This window comes from Rissa tridactyla, chromosome 3 (assembly GCF_028500815.1).
Source record: "Rissa tridactyla isolate bRisTri1 chromosome 3, bRisTri1.patW.cur.20221130, whole genome shotgun sequence".
Taxonomy (NCBI): Eukaryota; Metazoa; Chordata; class Aves; order Charadriiformes; family Laridae; genus Rissa; species Rissa tridactyla.
The window spans coordinates 86,100,730-86,122,523 of NC_071468.1; the positions used below are offsets into that span (position 1 = coordinate 86,100,730).

Sequence of the window (21,794 nt, forward strand, 5' to 3'; positions counted from 1 at the left end):
ATAGAACCACAGAATGATTTGGGTTGGAAGGGACTTTTAAAGCTCATGTAGTTCCAACCCCCCTGCCATGGGCAGGGACACCTCCCACTAGACCAGGTTGCTCAAAGCCCTGTCTAACCTGACCTTGAACACTTCCAGGGATGGGGCATCCACAACTTCTCTGGGCAACCTGTTCCAGTGTCTCACCATCCTCATCGTAAAAAATTTCTTAGTATGTGTGTGTAAGTGTGCACATGCCTGCGGTATGATCTGGTAGAATAATCACAGAAGTGTTAGTTTATCTGTTCTGTAATTCTTCTCAGGGGCCTCATATGTCTAGGTGGTATATGAATACAAGAACAAAATAGTCTTTGTTGTAAGGTGTCTACAGTTTAAAGGTAAGAGGAATGTAATGACCATAATGTAATAGTCATGTTTGACATAAAGACCTTCTGTCTTAAAAAAAAAAGGGCCTCAAACTGTTTTTAGAATTGGAAGGGGGGGGGGGGGGGGAAAAAGAGGGGTTTTGTGAAGATTCAGCGCTTGAATTTTTTAATGACTGCCTTTATTTTATTTTAGGTTGCTATCGACTGAGTTGCCAGAACATTGCCGTACAAAACTTTGGAGGGCCACTTCTTAATGGATTGCTGCAGCCTCATAATTCCTCCATTGATCCTGTTCCCTGCGTCGTGAGAACATTTTAGCCAGCACAGAACCTAGAAAAGTTACATGTAAGTCATGATTCAAATTCCTTTCTATTTAAAGAAAAAAAAAAAAAAGGGTCTTGGGGAAGCAAGGTGGAGGCAGTAAACATCATGCTTCAGAAAAATACTGTAAAAGCTGTAATTCAACAGCAAACGTTAGGTGGTGAATAAATTGTTATTGAAGTAGTTACTTGCTTTTTTAACCTAAATGGTGATTGTCATTTTGAAGGCTTTTCTAAGTGTTCCGCTACCATAGTAAACCATAGCAAGAAGTACTTAAAATAGCTCTCTTCACACCATCCCCCTAACTACGCTTTGTTTTTCTCCACAACTGAGTAAGTGTGTGTGCACTTACCTCAGCGGGCTGTGCCGAAGCTGCGTGTGCTTCGCACGAGTTTGGAGGCCATCCTTTGCTCAGCAGAACTGCAGGCATCCCTGTATTTTTCCCGTCATAATATCCCTATCCTCCTCATTGGTGTTTCCAGAATACTGCCCTCGGAGGAGCCCTGCCGTTGCTTCTCCTTTCAGCCTGCTGCCCCAAAGGGCTGTGTAAGCATCAGTAATACCTTCGTTGCCACCTCCAGTTCCTTGTAGATGGAATTAGCTGCTCCACCTGGCTGTAGGAGGGTGGAGAAAGCCATGCACAGGTCTACTAGGGACAAAGGGGATTGTGAGGTCTGCAGGCCCCTTCCTATCTCCTCAGTCTGAGTAGGAGTTCCTAGTGTGTGTTGCGTGCTTCAGTTTTTCCTCCCAAGACGGGGATTGGCTGTGGTGCTGTGCAGACATTTCATTCCCCATCATGGCTGAATCCTCCTCTGAAACCTACAGCCTGGCACGGAATCACTGGGCTATTCTAGAGGGGAGAAATTGATTTGACCCTTTTTAACTTGTCAGCGGTTCTAACCCTAATTCTGGGATGTATCTGCAGGTGGGAGAAGCCTCTAGACCATTGTAAGGGTGGCATGGATGTGCTGGTCTGTGCTGTCCAGAGGCCGGGACACCCCAGAGCTGCCAAGTTGGGAAAAAGGCTTGGGCACAACTTTATTGCATTATTTTTTTAAATAAAGCCAAATCTCATAGTGGTTAGGAGGTTTTTATCTTTCAGACAGTGGTATGGAGCAGCTTGGAAAAGGGCTGCCTGAGCCAGAGATAATAAAAAATTGGGGTTCACAGCGTGGTACTGTGCATGTTCCTGCCCTTGTTTGTTCACCGCAGTAACAAATTCATACAACAAATTTTAACGATTAATCAGGACAGGGCAGTGAAGCCAACCACAGCACTCATTGCTGGTCAGTTTTTCTTGAATGCTTACTAACATCATTTTTAATCCTATGAACTGATTTGTAATACCGTTTCTAAAAAAAAAAAGGCGTATTTTGGAACTAAAGAGTTTATATTAGAAGCATACCTTTATTTGAGTTACTTTCTTTGCTTATGTGACACTAAAAGTATTATTTAAAACAAGAATAGTCTATTGCAAAAGGAGGACGGAGTGTTTTAATGCACGTGGAAATTCAGCTTTTAAAGAGATGAGAAAACTTTTTCTGGTGTGATGAATATCAGCAAAAATAATAGTGAATTAGTAGGCAATGGAGAAAGGCTGGGTAGTAACAGAATTTACTGTCAGAGAGGCCTTACAAGGTGTTGGTCTGATTTTGTTTTCCGAAAAAGGGAGAGCGTTGCCATTTCGTTATAGGCTTGGCAATATATGGTGCAGTTATTAATCAAACCCCCAATAGCAGGAATCTTCTGACTACAGAATTTTGGATCTGGCTTGAAACTTGTTTCTAGTGCTTGTCTTAAGGGAAGAAAACTTGAAAATAGGAGTCGTAACAGCTAGGCAGGCAGAAACAGCTCGTTGTTCATTAGTCCGACTTAACACCATTCCCATGAGGTTTGGAAGCCTTATTCACAGTTCTTTGCAGGCTTTTTCCATGATTTTGAAAATCTTATCATTAGGCATCTTGCAAATTCACTATTGAAAACCCTTTCAGAGGACCTAACTTTAAAAATGTCATCCTTCTTAGGGGACTTGAAAAAGCCACCAGAAACTGAACAGACATAAATGGAAAAAAACCTGTCTCATTCCAAGAAGTACATAGGAAGTTTGTCTTGCAGATTCTTGTGCTGCATATAATCAGAAGCCTCCATTTCCAACAGTAAAATCAGGTCTGGGGGCCAAATAAATTTGAAAACTAGTGTAAGGATATAGAAGTTGCCATCAGGGGATCGAGTGCACCCTCAGTAAGTTTGCAGGTGACACCAAGTTGGGCGGGAGTGTTGATCTGCTTGAGGGTGGGAAGGCTCTACAGAGGGACCTGGACAGGCTGGATCGATGGGCCAAGGCCAATGGTATGAGGTTCAACAAGGCCAAATGCCGGGTCCTGCACTTGGGTCATAACAACCCCGTGAAGCGCTACAGGCCTGGGGAAGAGCGGCTGGAGAGCTGCCTGGTGGAAAAGGATCTGGGGGTGTTGGTCGACAGCTGAGTGAATATGAGCCAGCAGTGTGCCCAGGTGGCCAAGAAGGCCAGTGGTGTCTGGCTTGTATCAGAAATAGCGTGGCCAGCAGGAGCAGGGACGTGATCCTTCCCCTGTACTCGGCACTGGTAAGGCCCCACCTCAAATACTGTGTTCAGTTTTGGGCCCCTCACTACAAGAAAGACATTGAGGCGCTGGAGCAAGTCCAGAGGACAAGGAAGATGATGAGGGGTCTGGAGAACAAGTCTCATGAGGAGCAGCTGAGGGAACAGGGGTTGTTTAGCCTGGAGAAAAGGAGACTGAGGGGAGACCTTACCGCTCTACAACTACCTGAAAGGAGGTGGGGGTTGGTGTCTTCTCCCAAGTGACAAGAGGAAACAGCCTCAAATTGTGCCAGGGGAAGTTTAGATTGGATACTATGAAAAATTTCTTCACTGAAAGGGTTATTAAGTGTTGGAACAGGATGCTTAGGGAAGTGGTGAAGTGACCATCCTGGGAGGTATTTAAAAGACATGTAGATGTAGTGCTGAGCGACGTGGTTTAGTGGTGGACTTGGCAGTGCTAGGTTAACAGTTGACTTGATGATCTTAAAGGTCTCTTCCAACCAAAAAGATTCTATGATTCTATCAAATGCATGCTGCCCTTTCTTTTTCCTTTTTTCTTCTTTCTTTTTTTTTTTTTAACTATGATAGTGTGCTTGAGATATACTAAACTTTTAAAGTACGATGTGTGCTCTAACTCCTAGAAAACACGTGTCACCTTGCAGGTTGTTGGCAGGGGTTGCACCTGTTGTGCCTGCAGATTCATGCTGGCAGAGGTAGATGCGAGGGCCAGCTGCCGGCTGCTTACTTAATTTCTCAGCATATCCCCCGCTCTCTGGCTTTTTTTGATAACAAACTCTGCTTGTAACAATTACCTTGTTATAGCAATTCCCATAGAAAGCAGCAAACTTTCCCTTGTTAATTAGCCTTGTTGGAAAGAGCAGTTGCACATGGTTGACCCAGCTGTAACAACCGTATTCTTCTTGCTTTTCCCAGGGTGCAGTGTATTTCGTAAACAAGTATACCTTCCCCCGCCCTCCATTTATTATTTAGTTTTCATAATACAACTAGGACGCTGATTGATGTGATCTCCATGAAAATAATATGTATTGATGTTTGAATCCAAAGCAGAAAGTATCTTCCTTGTTCTGACGGAGCAGATTGCAAAACCCTGTTATGGTACATGTGCCGAGAAAAAAAAAAACCAGAAAAAAAACATTTCTCCAGATTCTCTGGGAATTAATCCTAGGCATGTTAAACCAGCTATATTATAATGAGGGAGTACAGGAATTAGGGAGAAGCTGTGCTCTTCGCTGAGCGGCTCACGGTTTGTTATCCCAAGCGGTTGCTAATGGCAGAGTATGGACGGGGCTTTGCTCGGGCACTGGGGGATGTGTCTGTGCCTTGGAGCAGATGCTGGGGCAGGGCTGCTGGCATCCCAGCGGAGATGGGCAGTGATTCCTAGCAATTTCCGCACTCTGCTCACGTTTCTCGCTTTGTTTTACCCCTGTGTGTTTTCCTCTAAAAGCGGCAAAAATAACATCCCAATCAATGGCATTCTGTGTCTAATAAATTGTTCCAATTTGTACTGCTTATGCAGTGTTGAGAATTCAGCGAGGGCCTTTAAGTGCTTTGTTCAGGAAAAAAAGAAGGCAACCTGAAACTCAGAAACCTCTGCACACAGATTTCATATTTGCTAGGTATGAGTTCTTCAGAATATTTCAAAAATTTTTTAAGAAGATTTCTTAAGATCTGTCCTATGACCATCTGTAGGCAGATGTAAATAATGTAAAATTTTAAGATGCAGATTTTGGTGATTAAATGTCTGTCACCCGCCTACCACCACAGCTTGGGAAGAATGTATCTTCTTTTAAATCTGTACTGAAAGGTCAGGTAACTTTCCTGAATTAAGAGGGAAATCAGATTTCTGAAGGTGAAGTCACATCCCTTTGAACATTGACTTACCAAACACTTCGAACTCTCAGTACCAAACCCATTTCCCAAGTGCCATTGCTGTACATGAGGACATGGGTGGTTTTGTCCTGCTGGATATTGATGCAAGATGCGGCCGTGTCTGGATTTCACTATTTTTCTAGTACATTTTCCTGTTGGAGTGCTGAAGGCATTTTCTTACCAATTTTATGATATTGGCATATCAGAGCTCTGCACCTCAAACACCATCATGTGGAGCATCTCCCATCCTCGGGAGCTTCATGACCTCCTGTGGCATCCTGTCCTCGGCGTCACACTCGCAACTGCCAAAAAGCATTTTCCTACGATCTAGGGGAAATCTTTTTTGACACTAATTAATCTGGTTACTCCTGCTGCCCCCCCCTCTTGAGACTACATAAAACCATTGACCGCTGCTGGCACTGTGTCGGTCCTTCAGCGTGATCAGGTGCTCCTCGGCACCATCAGTGCCTCTGCCTCGCGCAGGCTGCACCCCCAGCATGAGTGGCTGGGGATGGCTTTTGATAAGTGTTTGCTGCAAATATATCTGTTGATTAAATATATTTTTTTCTGTTTATATACACATATGTGTGTATATATATAAAAATCATAGAATCATAGAATGGTTGGATTTGAAAGGGACCTCAAAGATCATGTAGTTCCAACCCCCCTGCCATGGGCAGGGACACCTCCCACTAGACCAGGCTGCTCAAAGCCCCATCCAGCCTGGCCTTGAACACTTCCAGGGATGGGGCATCCACAGCTTCCCTCGGCAACCTGTGCCAGTGCCTCAGCACCCTCACAGTAAAGAATTTCTTCATAATAGCTAATCCAAATCCACTCTCTTTCAGGTTAAAACCATTACCCCTAGCCCTATGACTACATGCCCTTGTAAGAAGTCCCTCCCCATCTCTCCTGTAGGCCCCCTTCAGGTACTGGAAAGCAGCTATAAGGTCTCCCTGGAGCCTTCTCTTCTCCAGGCCGAACAACCCCAGCTCTCTCAGCCTGTCCTCATAGCAGAGATGCTCCAGCCCTCTGAGCATCTTTGTAGCCTCCTCTGGACCCATTCCAACAGGTCCATGTCTTCTTATGCTGGAGACTCCAGAGCTGGACCCAGTACTCCAGGTGGGGTCTCACCAGAGTAGAGGGGCAGAATTACCTCCCTTGACCTGCTGGCCACACTTCTTTTGATGCAGCTCATGTTGAGCTTTTCATCAACCAACACCCCCAAGTCCTTCTCCTCAGGGCTGCTCTCAAATCCATTATCCACCCGGCCTTTATTTATGTGTAAAAAGGTAGTTATATATAAGTATATAATTTTTTAAAAAATAAAATATGTATCTGGACAAATATATTCAGTATGGTCTGAAAAGCGCTGGCGCAGCTTCATGCAGAGCGGCTGCGTGTGCACCCGCGCGTGGGCGGTGAGACGACATCCCTCTCTGGGTGTCTCTGACCAAGAGCCCCGTGACGGAGGCATCGCCACCCTGGGGACACGCAGTGACCGCGGGCCATATGGCCAGGAGGAGCATCCTGCTTGTGTTTAGCCGGCATGACGGAGGAGGACGGTGGTGTTTGTGGCCGTATAGCGTGCCATACGAAACTGAATTATTCTGACGGCTCTCCCCGTTGCTGCCATTGACCACAAGTTTGTTTGCTCGCCACCCCAGCGGCGCGACGGGCCGCACCGCGTGGGCGCCCCGTGTCATTGATCTGTTTACTTGGCGTTTCCCACGTGGCCGCCGTGTTGTGGCGAGGACACTTATTTTTCGCAGCGGCAGGTGACAGCCCGGGTGCGTGCGTGTGTCAGCCCAAGGGACTGAGTCACAGCCCTCCCTCCGCTGCCGGGGACGGCGGCACTTCCCCTTGCTGGGGGCGGGGGGCAAGATGCCGGCCCATCTCCAGGGGACGGCTTACCTGCCCGCGCATTGCTTCATATTTATTTTTAACAGAAAAGACTGAGAGGTGGTGACGGCGAGATCAACTTTCTCTGTAACCCAAACCAGTGAAAAGTAAAATCCATCTCACCGCATCAGTTTTGTTTTCACTGCTGGTTCAGCCTCTCCTCTCCCTCTGGCAGAGCCCTGCACAGTCATTCGGCGCCCGCCTTGGGGGTGGTGTGGTTGTTGGCTCAGTGGTGTATGACCCATTTATTTTCATAATACTTAGATACCCGCGCTTCTGCAGCGTGCAGCACGCGGGTCCGACGACCTAAATCCTCGCCAGAAAAGCACACACCTGATTCCAGCGCTGTGCCTTGAGAGCGGCCGGCTCTGCCCGCGGGTTGCCGGGGGGCTGCGGGAAGGCAATGGGTCCCTGGGTCTAGCGGGCAATTAATGAGCAAATGCAGGTAAAGGTACATTTTTCTAGAGCTGGCACTTTGTCTTAAATTATTTTGTTAAATACTGATTGCTAGCTTACGAGACGTGTTTCCTGTTATGAATTGCAAAGAGGTGAGAAGTAAAGGTGTTGTACTGGATGCTTTTCTGGCTATAGTAACTTGCATTTTCAGAGACAGCAGGGTAATTCACGACAGGAGATTGTTTGCTCTCCTTTCTCCATCCCCAGACGTGGCATCACCTGTACTCTTGTTGAGTCTGGTCTTAAGACAGACCTTTTTTCATTATTTCTTTTTTACTCAGCTAATCGGGTTAGCTTTCTGCAGGTTTTCAGGTGATAATTAGGTTCATGCTTGTGTCGCTTTCCGTAAACGGAAACAATCAGGCATAGGACAGACAGGAGGGTAAACTGGCATCACAGTAGACATGGGAGTTTTAGCTATAAAATTAAAGAGTAATTTGCAAAGCGACTTGAAGTAAAGTGGATTTAAACACAATGAAATCATCCTTGACAGCAATTTGTTTGAAGTTCTTCTACTATTATGAGTGTAAAGGGATTTTTTTTTTTAATTGCTAGTTTCTGGGTAGAGTATTCGGCATAATTTCTCACAGGCAAGTGAAGCATTAATTCCTTGCACCTCGGTAGTTTGGGCAGTGGGGGGGGGGAAACTGAGAGTCGGGGACAGGCACCTCCTCCATTTCATCATTTCAAAATCGGTCGGTGATCAGATAACTTAGAGAAGGACTCTCCCAGGTAACTGAGAGAAAACAATTAATTAAATGTATGGAAATCCAGCAGGATCCTGGACAGTAGATACGCACTGCATGCGAATAGCTATCCTTGGTGTTTAACAGAATATAATGACACTCTAAACACAAACTGGAAAAAAAAGTAACAGCAATTAGCTAGTTTGCATCCCTTGTTCAGATGAGCCATGAGTTCTGGGGTTTTTGCATTTATATACTTTTGCCGTAGGTGTTGGAAGTGTGGGTGGCCATGAAAAAGCGGTGGTTACAATAAGATTTTCCATTTATTGCCCTTTGTGTACAACTAAAAATAAGATTCAAATGCTTTAGAATTTGTAGAGCAAGCATAATCCTTCTCTTAGCTCTGATGAGTGGCTCTCTTGCAGCTTCAGCTCTGTCTGGTGAGTCCCAGGTTTAAATGCTTATAAATGGGTCTGTGTTGGAAGGAGAGGCAGAGTTTACTTGCGGTGTGGTCTAGCTATGTTAATTCATCAACTTATTCAAGAAAAAAAAAAAAAGGAGTCAGGCTTAGTGCATAAGTAAGAGGTGGTGATGAAAGAATTTTGGAAGCAGAATTGTTCTGCTCTCTGGAAAAAGCAACTTTGGAGAGGACAGAAAGATCTTTAAAATCAGCCCTCCAAACTGTTGATCCAGAACTTCACCTGCTGGCAAAGAAAAAGAAAAAGAGAGGGGGGGGAAAAAAAAAAAGGAAATCTGTACAAATCTGCTGAGCATCAAGAAACAAATTCTCAGGGTTAACTTTTGGCACGTAAAATCCTTTTGGTTTGGTTTTTAGGGTGATGGTATTGAAATATGCTGTCTCGGTAGCTTTTCCAGGTAGTTGCACCGGTTAGGAATCCGCTAAATTAGTTGCAATATCTCGAGCTACTAAATTTGTTCTGACCACATTAATTGATCTGTCAGTTCGCGGCCAAGAGAAACATTAAAGAGAGATGCTGTCAGCGTATGCAGGGAAATTCGTAACTTGGTGGTGTAAGGTTTGGTGCTGTCCCAGCTTCACTCATTAAGTAGCCGTGGCATTTCCAGAGAATGAGTGTGCCTGTGCATGTCAAGCGTCTCGGTTTGATGTCATTCTTGCGATGGATGAGTAGAGAGAGCATCTATCCAAGAGCTGCAGAACCAAAGGTAGAGGCTGAAAAACTTGCTTTCTGCTGCGTGGCAGTTTGAGCTTCGCAGCTTTTTGTCGCTTTGTGACCTTTCCAGGTTTTCCAGGCTTGGCAGGGTAACGGAGGAGTTTGGTCCTGAGAATCGGGCTGCGTAAGACAATAGGTTTTCGCTCTGAGTAACGCCGCGTGGTGCGGAGGATGTGGGGTGCTGGGGGCACTTAAAGGCACACGTGCTTGTTCCATGAAATAACCATGCTGTCGGCGGTGAGTCTTTTACTATGCCATATGAAATGCCTTTCAATTAGCTTGGTGTAATCCTCCCCCTCTTCTCAGTAGAGCGCGGTGCCTGTCGTTGCTGCCGTACTTTTGCTTTTTCACTGAAACGCGCGTTTCTGCTTTTACATCCGTGCGCGCCCGTTGGGTCAGCTCCTGCCTTGGTACAAACTGCGAAAGGCAAGAGACCTAATGCAGTAATCAAAGTTTTAAATATATCAGGTGGGAACGGGTGAAGCTTCAGCAATAATTAGTTTCCGCGGTGGTGGTTGCTGCAGGGAATTACATGACATCTGTTACAATCGCCTGCACGTCTCAGTCCTGCAGGTGACCAGATGCTGGCAAGCGGCGTAAACGTTTGTTGTCGTTTTTTTCTGTGGAATTTTCCCTTTTCAGTACAGATGTAGAAGTGGGGTTTTGCTCCCCTCCCCCCCCCCCCCCCGCCACTTCACCTCCCCTCCTTTCCCCTCTTCTTTCTACTGCTGCGCCCGATGCAGATGAGTTCAAACCCGATGGCTTTGAAGATAACGGCAGGAGAGAGTGCGTCATGCGGCGACGGCACTCGGCGCCGCTCACCGCTGCCGCACTTTCCAGCTGGATGAGACACCCTGGTCTTTTCCAGGGGTATCACCGCACGGGCTATTTTTAGAGATGGCACATACATGGGACGCGTTGTGCAACTTATCAGTACCCGCCGCCGGGCTCTTCATTTTTTCCCTTGTATGGTGATGAGGTTTTTAAGGTGTTTACCTTTCTCTTGAAGAGGTAGATGGATCCCTTTTTGATTCTTCTCACCGCTCACAGAGCTGCTCGGTGGAGTCTGCGGAGTCGTGCTTTCTGCAGACAGTCCGAAGGGTACGGTCCTGCATGTGGCCCCTAAATTAGGATTAATATAAGTGACCGAAGCAATGTGGTTGAGATTTTCAGCTGAAGAGCTCTAACAATATGTTGGGTTGCGCAGCAGAAGATCCGCTGCCTTTGGGAAAACCCCAGCTTGGATTTTTTTAACTTCCCCACAAGCAAGCAGGCTGCACGCGGGCATTTTTATAGTTGTCATAAACTCTTTCTATGGCTCTCCGTTTCTGGAGTCCTTCAAACAGCCACCTCGGCTGTCACTGCTCCCCGTGACGTATGGTGGCGGCGGAAGATCCCGGTCAGCCAGCGATCCCCTCCCACACAGCCCGGGGGGAACGGCGGGTGCTCAGGGATGTGGTGCAGCCTCCCGATGGGAGCGGAGCTGGACGCAGCAGTTGACTGCTGGCTTACGCCCGTCGCTTGCTGGAGGAACTGAGCTGGCCGGTCGCAGGGACCTTATTGCCTTGCTGGAATAATGCAAAAACATTAGCAATGGAGATTTGCTGTAATGGTGTATTTTAAGTGCGTCTCTGCTCTGCCAGCTTCACTTCTAATGCACTCGGTTAAGGAATGCTTTGGAGGTTGCTGCTAATGGATGAATCTTCTGGAAAATTGGGATTTTCAAATAAGATTGACACTTTGGAATGAGAAATATAAATCTAATGAGAGTATTTCAGCAGAGGTTTGTAATTAGGAATGAATGGAGGGAATTTGCACGCGCAGTCTGCAAGAGGGCACAATGGAAGGTGAAATTGCACCCTCTGCGCTGAATGAGGGATGAAAGCCAATGTATCAGTGTCATGGCATGACAGTGTAGAGTATAAATGATACTGTCACTGAGTGCTGCAGAAGGTATCAAGGGAATTCCACTCCAGTAAATTACATTACTTAGACAGACCTGAAGGCATTGTGTCTGAATGATTGGAGGGAAAAAAGGTTGTCAGCACAAAGCAGAAGATATTATAGAACAACTGGCTGCAGGGTTGGAAAGTGGTGTTTTTCTGATGTTTACCATGCAAAGCTCTTCAGATGCTTTTTAAAAAAATTTTTTTGGTTGAATTACAAATGTATTGATGAAGCAATAGTTTTTTTTGAGACGCCATTCAGAGTGGATACCGGCCTGCAGCAAAGCGTTGAGCGCACACAGCTCCCATTTTTTCAGTAGGAATTGGGACTCCTTCAGACTTGGGAAAAATCTAGTCGTGTGTTCCCAGCTCAAGCAGTGGTCTTTATGCGTTGCTTCATTTGGCTGAGGACTCGCTTTTTGGGCTGGGTTTTGGTTATGGGGTAATTCTAGCACAGGTTTGTGGGGAGAGGAAGGTCGTTACCATTCGCACTAGCAGTGTCTGGGGCTGGACTGTGGTGGGCAGCAGCAGATCACGGGGCACAAACTTTGTGGTCTGGTTTAGAGGCACTCAGACGGCACGGCGAGGCCCGTGATGCGGGTGGCTAGGAGCATGATGTCATGGTGACAGCGCAGCAAAAATCCAGAAACTACATCCCTTCCAGCGTGCGTACGCTGGGGCATCACACGTATGTGTTCCTTACACTGTTTTGCTCGTTGCCCATCCAAACCCACTGCTAACACTGCTTTGCTTCCCCCCGGCCACAGTGATGGTGTTGAGTGGAGTAGTTATTTCTCGGCTTTTTTTTCTCTGTAATGACCTATCACAGGGGCAGTCCCTCAGAGACAGGGCTTAACTGCTTCTCCGTCTCTGGCCTTACACGCAGACAACACCTACAAGCTCCTGTCGTTTCCTAGTTTGCTCGTGGGTGAGGCAGCCCACAGTTCTCCAAACTGCCACTCGACGACAAAACAGCTTCTCTCTGAAGATGCTACGTTTCATTCCTGCAGCGCATAATAAGCCCTGCCTGCCTTGGGGCTTCTTGTAAAACTTCAGCGGACTTTGTACTGCTTGAAAACATATTTTTTTCCACTTGCCTGCTCATGAAAAGCATCACTGAAAGTGCATGCTGTAAATAATGATGAGGGAGCAGGCTTCGTTTCTCCTCTCCAAAACTTGATTCTCAGCAAAGCCCATACGTGGCAGGAGGATGGACATGCAGCACAGATAAATTTGCAGTCCTTAGCGTAGGTTTCTTTACCTGGAAATACCGTTTCAAGCTGTAAGGGCTTTAACCAGGAAATATGGCCAAACTGAAGGGTACTGACTCTGGGAAGGTTGCAATTCAGATGCTTCCATGGAAATAGCCCATCCTCCTCAGGTTGTGGGATTCAGTCGTTGCAGCCCATAGCTGGAAACCATACCATCAAACCTACAGGCAGTGGGAAAAAGCAGTGAGGCATCCATGGAAAAGAAGATGCCCTACGTGGGATGAGATTCAATAGTAGAGCAATTTATTAGCCGGTCCTGATCATAGCCAAAGGTGAGTGGGAGGAAGTAAAGTGTAATTTGAATCTCTGCTTCCCACATAGAACTGGGCTGGAGTGGCCCAGGGTGAAGGACTGTGGCTGGCTGTTTGGATAAAAAGGGGAGCTAAGATGTAAGACATGTAAAGTTTGTCCTTAGACCATCATTGCCATGGGGAACTACTACGCCCGCTTAAGTACCCGTTTGTAGTGTTATTAAAAATCTGCCATAGCTCAGTTCTACTGTGGTATTTTGTATCAAAAGCTGGCATTTTGACACTTTTTTTTTTTTTTGGCATGTTGGGAAAGCAAATGCTTTTTCTTATATTCAGTGTCATTCCTGCGGTCACGATCGAGCCACGTTTTCAAAATGTGGCTCTTTGTAGTCATCCATCAATCCACAGAAGACCCATTTGTTCTCACTGCCCTAGCTAGCCCTATGATGCCGTTTTCCTCTTCCCACTCTGGTCCTGCGGCACGAACGCCTATAACCAGCACCTGTGAAGCCACCAGGGTCACTTGTGGGAGCGATGGGTGCAAGACTGGACTTCAAATGTTGCAAAATACCGTGACTGCAAGAGTGGGGTAGAGCGGGAGAAGGAATGACCAAACTCTACGCCTTAGGGAGGACTGAGGGACTAACCAGTTTTGCTTTAACTGAGAAAGATATTGAGCCTGCTCAGTCAGATCTGTATCCCCCGGCAAATGTATTTTGTTGTGTAAATGGCTCCCCGCTGTCCCAGAAGACTGTTGCTATCTCTTCCTATCTTGTAAAATGGATTTCTAAATAATCAATCTTTGTGCAGGAAAGTTGTGGTTCAGTGAGCCCAGCTTGCTAACGAGTCAATGGTTTAATCTTAATTCTCACTGCTAGGGCTTTCGATAACACAGGGCTATAAAGTTTGACATAGCAGAAACTTCTCTATAAACTCTGATTTGCTTGCCAAAAAGTCATCCCATTACCATTAATTCCCCTCTTATCATTAGTGTTATTAAACTGACGATTGATGTGTAAAAACTGCCATTTGCATGAAGTTCCCAAAACTGCAGTAAAAGAGACTTTTGTTCTGCCTTGGTAAGGAGAAGAAAAAAAAAAAAGGCAAAATAACGCTAGTTCTAAAAGCAGAGATGTTCATATAAAGACATGTTCTGAACAATAAGATCGTTTATCCATGTATGACATAAATACATCGGAATTTAAATAATGAGAGATCTTGTGAAATGCAGCAAAACGCACACCACTGGCATTGTGAAGTTTCCCTTCTCTAAAGCCCTGTTCTCAGGGAAAAGCAGCTTTGCTTTGCTTTGAAAATCCATTATCATAAGCCATTTTTTTTTAAAACACTTGTCTTAGTGCAATATTAAAGCAATTTTATACCCTAAGAGCAGCTCTTTCGTAAGGTAAAGTGCAGTCCCGTGTGTGTATGTAATTGCGGTTTATAATACTTCTCACAATCCTAATTTCCCCCAAATTAAGAAAACCACTCACTTTTTTAGGCTTTCCTTTTCCTAATTATTTTTTGTTCCCCCTGTTTTTTCTTCCCCAAAAGATCCTTTTTTAAAAATCACTTCTTAGGAGACAAAAAAATAAAAAGGCACAGAACGCTTTCTGGATTCATTGCAAAACACTGTTTGAAGGAAGCATTTTAAGAGTTTAGGTTAAAAAGTTTCTGCCTCTTTCAAATGGCATGGGTGACATTGCTATTTTGGGAGGCAGTGCCATCTGCTTGTTCAACCAAAAAGCGGGAAAGATGTTCCCAGTTTAGCATAGACTTTCGGGCTGATTGCACATAAAACTCCCGACCGATCTTTGCTTGCACTTGCCCCCTCTATAAGCTGGAAAGGGCAAGGCCACTCACCTCCTCCACCTTCGCTGCTCCCAGGGAAAAGGTGTTCACCTCATGGTCCATGATGAGTGAGTAAGACATGGCTGTTCACAACAGGCGCGGTGTGTCGTGACATATGAGGTCCATAATTCCTCCCCACGGGTGCTGATGTCACAAAAACTATAACGAGGAGAAAAAGAACAACATAGCGCCCAACACCTGCCATGCTGCAGGTGGCTGCTACCTGCAGGTAGAGAAGAGGGTGTTTGGGAGAGGCTTGGTTGGGTTTTGTTGGAGGAGTTGTATTTTTGCTTGCTTTTGAGTAAGAAAGAGGGAGGACAAGTTTTCTGAGGTTTTGCGTGCTTTTTTGGGGGAAAAAAAAAAGCAGGAGGACAAGGTTTCCTAGAGCACAGATCTAGGAAGATCTAGGAAGCGCTGGTCTTCCAGCAAGTGCAGGTGTAAGGGGCGCAGGAGCAAGAGAGGACAGGAAGACTAGGTGGGGAGGAACAGCAGGACTTGTAGGGAATGCAGATGGGTTGAAGGAAGAGGTTGACATGAGTAGGAGCAAGGTGGAGTCTGTGTAATATGTACTGTGGAAATAGTGCAGGGGAACATGGAAATGTGAGAAGAGGTTACTGTAGTTCTCCATAGGTGATGAAGATATTTCTCTGAGATAAGAGAGATTTAAGTCTATGTTATATTGCTGGAGTATTTGCAAATACATATGTATCATCATTACAATATCTTCCTGACTGGCAAAATGTTTCATCCAAGCTCTGTTGACAGAAAAGATTGCCTACTGATAATTGCTTTGCTTAAGTGTCTGATAATATGCCAGAAATGAGAGCATTCTCTGTTAGGTCATCTTTAATTATGCATGTACCACCTGTCAGCTTTAAATCTGCAGATTAGTTTTCTCGTTGGATTTAGAGCAGGGAAAAGAAGAGAGCCTTCAACAAGAGGACTAGGCTGTTGCAAACAGTGTGCCTATGGGGGAGTTTCACAAGCAGTCTCCTCATCTTCCCTAGTCCTGGATACCGCTGTTGGCACACGCGGAAATATTTGAAGTATTGCCTAAGCTAGCTGCCGTAGCGATGGTTTTCGCAGGAAGAGGATTTCAGACCATCTGTTGCGTTTCCTAGTTTTCCTTTTTCCCCATTTCAAAGGGAGAGGGAGCGTCGAGGTGGGGGAGGACACATGGCAAGTCATGGCTCCTTTGGCAGTGCTGGGAGGAAATCCCCCCTGAAAGCCTTGCGAGGGGGTTATTCTCCTACCACTGATTAAAGCACACAATAAAACTAGTCAGGCCGATGAAGACATGCCAATCTAATAGGAAATTAAGGGCTCAAAAGATGGAAAAACAATGAGGATGGGTGCTTTGTGGAAAACCTCAGCAGGGAGAGATGGTAAAAGTCTCTGAGGATATTAAATTAACAGCGTTGCCATTACCAGGCCTACTTACGATATTAAAAATTACCTTGGAGAGGAAATTTATCTTTGTACAGGATGGGGAGGCAGTAATTGTTTGGGAACAGTTGAAGAGATTTTCAGTTCACAGGAGAATACTAGCTGTTTATTTGGTATAGGAATAGATTTTAGGAATCTCCCGGGTTTTCTGGTCTCCTTTACTCCGAGGCCGGTCAGGAAAGCAGGGAAAGGATGGTTGTTTGTCCTCTGAAATGCACCATTTGTACTGGAAAACAGGAATGGTCATTGTTAAACTTCTCATCTGCTTTCAGCAGAAGAGAAAGTCACTTGAGCTGTCAAATGTTGGTCCTGCTGCTTCTTGCCTGTGTATCCAAGTGGGCCACGCTTCCCCCACTCTGGGATTTTGGTTTTCCAGCTTCTGTCATCACTGCCTCAGCCTCCTGGAAAGAATTCCTCAGTTACACTGGTTAGCTGACGCTGATCGTTTTTCCTGGTAATACCTTCAGCCAGTGCTATTTCTGAAAATCTGGGATTTGGAACAGTAGGTCAATTTGTAAAACAACAAGAACGAGCGAAGAGGGACAGATGGCTCTGGATGCGAGAGCATGTTTCTGCTCATCTCCCGTTTGGCTTTTGCTGATGCTTCGTCCTTGTGCGAGCATTTGAGGCTATCGTTTTGCATTGGTTAAGCAGTAGTAGTTCCTTTGCTGCAAAGATTGGCCTATGGCACTTGTCGTGTGTCCCTCTTATCTCCCGTGGGGCTCCAGGGCGGGATCCCTCTGCAGAAGCTGGCAGTGCCTTTGTACCCGAGGACATGGAAAGGGTTTGGGAGGAGAGTGGATTTTCTGCTCAGAAATCTGGCTGTGTTTTTCCCGACCTTTTCTCCCAGCAGCTGCATTGGATGAAGCTTGCCTGATTATTCCTTTGCTCAGGATAAGGTTGCCGGACTCATCTTTCTTTGTTATTCCCGTGTAAACGATGACAACTACTTCGTCCTTTGTTGTGCGTCAGGGTTTTGCTCAGTTCTTAGACAGAATCTGATTGATTCAGACTTGCTTGCTCCTCTTTCTCTGGATAGTGGTTCCAGTAGCATCACCTGGACGAAGCTGAACTTTACAGAGCTGAAATGGAAAAGTGTGGGGGTGTGCCACAATCATCTTTTGCTTACTCGCGATTCATTCAGCCTTTCTTTCCACCCTCTTATTGCATGCTAAAGGGCTCTCCAGTCTAGCAGTGGTCAATGGAAGACACCTCTTTCGTACAGGCTCCTTCATTAAATAAGAGGGTGTATACATCTCGTTATCCTTGTGCTGCCACCGAGTTGTGCAGCACCACTGGGCACTGCAGGAGATGTCCCGTTCACCAGTTTGAGGGACAACCATACTCGAGTGAATGCAGTACTCTGCTTTTGTCTCTGAAACACTGGGCAACTAGACGAGATTTAAGGGTACCCTTAAGGATTAAAGAAATATTTACTTAAAATCAGACTTGAAACAACGAAACCAAATGGCCCCCGCCCCAAAAAAAAAAGAAAAAAAAAAAGAGAAACAACAGCATGCCCTAGCAAGGATTTTTTTGAGCTCTTCTGGCTTGCAAGATGTGGTTTATATAGTCCTCAGGTCTGGCTGGCCCCAGGGGGCTCTTTTTTGCCCTGTATTTTACAGATGAATACTTAAACTACCCAGAGCAGTTTTTCTGGAAAGCTTTCCTGTTCTCAGACCCGGGATGGCATCAGCTCCCTTGTTCTCTCGTACAACTCACTGCCTTTTTTCTCTCCTGGACTCTTCATTGGAGCTTGCTCACTACCTTGGTCACAGGAGGGGCCTCAGCTATCTTCTCCGTTTCTCACAGGGACACTTGTTTAACATTTCTCTTGTAACCTTCGGTGTGTTGCTGGTTTTAGGCTTCACGCTTGTTCTCTCTCATTTCACTCTTTTAAAAACACTACAATAAAACTTTTCACATGTCAGATTTAGTATCTGTTATAGTAGAGACTTCATTCAGGATTCATACTTTTCCTTCCGTAGCAGTGCAACAGTGCTTGATAGTGAAGCCGCTGAAACTCAGAGCAATGTGTTTACATTGAGATATCTGACTGTATACGCTGCTAATTTTAAGAGGAAGGGGAACCCTTCTTGGGATAATTAGTTTTGCCATATTTATAGACATGACCTCTTGCTGAAGCATGTTTTTCCTGACTCCGAGTCAGCTTGCCGATGTTACAAGAGTTCATTGTGAGTCTCATGGTCTGTGTGTGCTTATGTATACACAGCACAGACAAGATAAAGCCATGGGGAGATAATGAAGGCAGCGATGTTAAACCCTGTAGCATTGCTCAGTAGTGAAGCATTTGAACAACTGACGCGGGCCACATTGCAGCTCCTATCTGAGCTGTAACGATCAGGAAAATCACCTCGTCCTTTAACTAATTTTACCAGTCTGGACAAGTAGCCAAGAATGAGTAGCCAAGGGGATGATGCCCTATCTCCCTACAAGCCCTTTTGAGGAGCAGAGGCAAAGCGATGTGTGGATCGCATGGGTACCGCAGCCAGGTTTTGCAGTTTTTCCACCACAAGTCAATTGGCAATGCAGTGCTGTAGATTGACGGTAAACTCATGCAACCTTCTTAAAAAGTTCAAGTGGGCAATCTGAGCAAAGCTTTTACACTTTGGTTGCAGAGGGTTTGTGGAGGGATTTCAAAGAAACCTCTCGGTAGCAGGAACCTGCTGCTGCAGGCATTCAGTGAACAAGCTGCATAGTTGTCTTCTGCACCTGGTGCCTCCTTCCCCAGGCTGCTTAATAAATAGGTGAGCGTGGCCATTATCAGCCAGGCTCTGTTTCTTTCTCCTGTGCTGATGTGCCAGTATTTTATGTCGAGTGAGGAGGGAAGGCAGTGATACGAAGCCTTTTTTCCCCTTCTCTTAAATAGGATTGATGACCGCAGCTTAACAGCGTTCCAAGAAAAAAGACATTTGATTGAAGGTGGACAGGGCCTCCCCTGAGATGCTGCATAAGGACGTTCGCCCTGATAATAACTTGCCTTTGCCATTTTCTTTACAATGAGGGTGGTGAGGCACTGGCACAGGTTGCCCAGAGAGGTGGTGGAGGCCCCATCCCTGAAGACATTCAAGGCCAGGCTTGATGAGGCTCTGAGCAACCTGATCTAGTTGAAGATGTCCCTGCTTACTGCAGGGAGGTTGGACTAGATGACCTTTAAAAGGTTCCTTCCAACCCAACACATTCTATGGTTCTATGATTTTCAGAGCAGACATTCCTACTGCAAATCCTGTGTTAGCTGGCTGCAGTAAATGTACATGCACATATATAAAGGCATATCTTTGCTTTCCCTCCAGGCTGCCTCCCCCCACCTCCCACACAGGCCCAAGGGCTGCACGGGATGCCCGCACCACCGGCAGCTTCATCTCGAAGGGGTTCCTTCAACAGCACCTGCTTGGTGCCCTTCAGCGCCCCTTCAGCCATGGTGGGGGTCTGTTCTGCTGTGCGGTGTCACTGGCGAGCTTTCTGTGCACCGCAAGCTGGAATTCCCTCCGGGCCGCTGCGATGAATATTGCAGAAACCTCACCGAGCAGGGGAAAGCGTCATGCCTTTACGTGCGAGGGCTTGCCAGTTTGAATCACGTCTGTTGTGTTGCGGAGGTGAATATTGCCCGGGTTGCAGTGGGTTAGTGGAGTACTAGCAAGCCGCATTTGCAAAAGGTCCTGGGCTTCAGTCTCATCTCATCTGTCACCGAGAGAAGGAATCTACTCCGACAACTTCTGCAAATCCTGGTTTCACTTTTGTTTTTTGTTCCCCAGCCATGCCCTTTGTTTATGAAACACGGTTTACGTACCACAGATTTTTTTTTTGGTGCAAATCGATTAGCTTTAATTTCTTTCGCAACTACCTGACTTTTATCCCATTGCTTCACCAGCATCCTGTTGTTAATTCACATGATATACGATAATGCGATGTGATATCCCTCTCTAGTTAGCAAAATGTTAGAATAGCTGTTGGCAGCTTCTGGAAGAGTAATTAGCAAGTAGGAATTACTCGAAGATGTGCACACTAGCCTAAGTAGGCATTTTCCAGCTGTCTGCAAGTTCAAAAACTAGTAGGGACTTTTCAGGCTCTAACACAAGATTAATTACTTGCTACGAGAAAAGAACATTTACAAAAATGTGTAGTGTGCAATCAGGGCTACTGTGCTTTGTTTTTTAATTTGGAAATGTACTTCTTTGCCACAAAGAACAGGATTTTTACAGTATTTGGTAGTCATTTTCCTGAGGAGGCAAGGCTTTTCGTTACAAGGGGATGTCAAGCTCAAACTCCACCTAAGAAAGCGCTTAGGGCTTTGTGTACATCAGTCCTCACGCCGCTGGGTATGGGGATGGCGCGATGCAAATGCCTTTGTGCTGCTGCCTGAGTCAGTTTCCCCAGCTCCGTACGCATCCTGGCATAGTCCAGGACATCAGCCTTTCTTTTCTCTCTTTCTAACATGCAGGAGTTTCAGTCCACGATGCTTTCTTTAGAAAGCCATTTGTGCTGCTGTGCCTCTGTTTTGCATGAAGAAGCCCACGTAAATCAAATATAGCCGCACAGCTGTGCTAAAAACCTCCTTTTTATCCATGGGCAGCTTTTGTCAGACAGCTTTTATTTCTCTTCTTTCCTATTCTGTTGCTCCTCCAGGGTGAGCCTGAGGGTGGCTGGATTTTTGTTTGCTCCCTGCCGTAAGGTAGTCGGTCTCGGATGGTGCGATGGAGAGAGGGGGCAGGCAGGAGGGAAGCATACGGCTGGTGCCTTTGGACTTCTTGACAGTTTTATTTTAAGCTCAGGCTCTTCTTGCCACCTCCGTAGCCTCTTATACTTTCTGCCTTTCGCTTGACATCTCTTGTGCCTAATTCTCTAATCAGCTGGATTATCGTCTCTTGGCACCATGTCCTCACCCGCTCTCCAGCCTCTCACCAGCGATTACCTCTCCCCTCTCATCTCTTCTCTGCTCTGACACTTCTCCCTGTTTGCTTCTCTGAGTGCCAGCGACTTTCCCTCCCATCGCCTCCCGTTGAAAAAGCATCGTCCCACCGCCCAGTGGGGGAACGGACAATTTCCAGCAACATTTTTTCTCAGTGTCGCCTCCATTGCCACTCCTCTTTCAAGCTCCTTGGCAATCATTCCGCTCTCTGCTCTGGGCAGCGCAACCTCTCTCTGCCGCCTGCCCACTCTTTTCTGCTCCCTCCCAACATCCTTACGTACTCACTGTAGTGTGCAATGGCATTATCTCCAGCTTCTTCAGTTTCTTTTTGCTCGCTGAAAACACTGGAAAATAGCCGCTCTTTCCCATCCCTTCAACTTTTCACCATTGCCTCTGGACTAGTCCCATTTCAGAGCTTTTTTCACACATCTCTCTCCTCCCTTATTGCTACTAAAAACATTTGCACAAACATCCTTTTCAAGATTTCAGTTTCTCCTCTTACCTGTGCTCCTTTCTGAGTAATTCTTGCCACACGTAGTGGAGGAGAACAGATGTGTGCGTACGAACTTCAGGTGAGAAATGCATGGGATAATAACTACAAATAACACTGAGCCACCTGATTTGTGCAGAGTTAAAGGACTGTTTCCTTCTTGATATAAGTCTGGGTAGCTCTATGGATAGGACTGGCCCAAGGACCATTTTAAT

The 21,794-nt window shown here is 46.0% G+C and overlaps 1 protein-coding gene across 3 annotated transcripts in view; it reads left to right on the forward strand.

The window, feature by feature from the left end:
- BACH2 (BTB domain and CNC homolog 2) overlaps window positions 1-21,794 on the forward strand; it is a 197,755-nt gene that overhangs the window by 107,147 nt on the left and 68,814 nt on the right. For all 3 annotated transcript variants that reach the window (XM_054194556.1, XM_054194558.1, XM_054194557.1), the window contains one exon: window positions 559-710. The gene's annotated coding sequence lies outside the window, so the exon portion shown is untranslated. The remainder of the gene's footprint in view (window positions 1-558; window positions 711-21,794) is intronic.